At 41.2% G+C, this 1,543-nt stretch overlaps 1 protein-coding gene across 1 annotated transcript in view; it reads right to left on the minus strand.

Moving 5' to 3' along the window:
- CRMP1 (collapsin response mediator protein 1) overlaps positions 1 to 1,543 on the minus strand; it is a 100,161-nt gene that overhangs the window by 42,386 nt on the left and 56,232 nt on the right. The gene's annotated exons all lie outside the window — the stretch shown is intronic.

Raw genomic sequence — 1,543 nt, forward strand, 5'->3', positions numbered from 1 at the left:
GGAAGAAGTGCAGCCAGAGTGCTCCTTAGAGGCCAAGATGGCCAAACTTCGCCTCTCCTACTTTGGACATATTGTCAGGAGGGAACAGTCGCTGGAGAAGGCTATCATGCTTGGTAAGATGGAGGGTTGGAGAAAAAGAGGAAGACCCCCAACGAGATGGATTGGCCAGGTGGCAGCATCGATGGATTCAAGTGTGGCAACAGTAGTGAGGTTGGCTCAGGATCGGGCAGTGTTTCGTTCTGCTGTGCATAAGGTCGCTATGAGTTGGTGCCGACTCGATGGCACCTAACAACCACAACAACAGGCAAAATATTGACTGATGCAGACAGCATCAAAGAAGATGCAAGTAATAGACAGTCATTGTGCCAAAATGAAATGGTTGATGGTAACTGTTTCAAGAGGTAGCATATATTCAGGAGCCAATGATATTGGAGGAAGAAGTCTGAGGTGCACTGAAGGCACTGGAAAAGAAAAAGTCTCCAGGAAGTGATGGAATACAAACAGAAATCTTTCAATAAATTGATGACATCTTTCAACAAAATTAGTGCACTGGAGGCACTCATTCATCTATGCCAAGAAATTTGGAAGACAGCTCCTTAGCCAAATGACTGTAAGAGATCTACATTTGTGCCCATTTCAAAGAGAGGTGACCCAACGGAATGCAGAAATCATCAGACAATATCACTACTATCACATGCAAGCAAGATTTTGGTAAAGATAATTTAAAAAGGGAACTGTCAGAGGTTCAAGCCAGAATCAGATGAGGGATATCATTACTGACATCAGAGGATCTTGGCTTAAAGCAGGGAATACTAGAAAGATGGTTACATGTGCTTTATTGTCTATGCAAAGACTTTCGACTATGTGGATCATGACAAGATATGGACAGCATTTCGGAGTTTGAATATCCTGGAACACTTAATTGTGCTCATGAGGAACTTGTACACAGAGGCAGTTGTTTGACAAGAACCAGGAAACACTGAATGATTTGAAATCAGGAAAGGTGTGCACCAGGGCTGTATTCTTTCACCATACTTATTCAATCTGTATGCTGAACAAATAATCAGAAAAGCTGGATTATCTGAAGAGGAAAGTAGCATCAGGATTGAAGGTAGACTCATTAACAACACCCTGAGATATGCAGATGATATAATCTTGCTTGCTGGAAATGAAGAGAACTTAAAATACTTACTGATGAAGATCAAAGACTACAGCTTTCAGTATGGGTTGCAGTTCGATGTAAAGAAAACAAAAATCCTCACCACTAGACCAATAAATAACATCATGAAAAATGAAGAAAGATTGAAGTTGGTTATCAAAGACCTCATTTTGCTTGGATCCACAATCAACACTCATGGAAGCAGCAGTCAGGAAGTCAAATGATACAGTCAAACATTAGACAAATCTGCTGCACAAGATCTCTTCAAAGTGTTTAAGAGCAAAGATGTCAGCTTGAGAAGTAAGGTGTGCCTGACCCAAGCCATGGTATTTTCAATAACCTCATATGCATGCGAAAGCTGGACAGTGAATAAGGAAGACCGTA

The sequence above is a fragment of the Chrysochloris asiatica genome, unplaced genomic scaffold (genome assembly GCF_000296735.1).
Source record: "Chrysochloris asiatica unplaced genomic scaffold, ChrAsi1.0 scaffold00472, whole genome shotgun sequence".
Lineage (NCBI taxonomy): Eukaryota > Metazoa > Chordata > Mammalia > Afrosoricida > Chrysochloridae > Chrysochloris > Chrysochloris asiatica.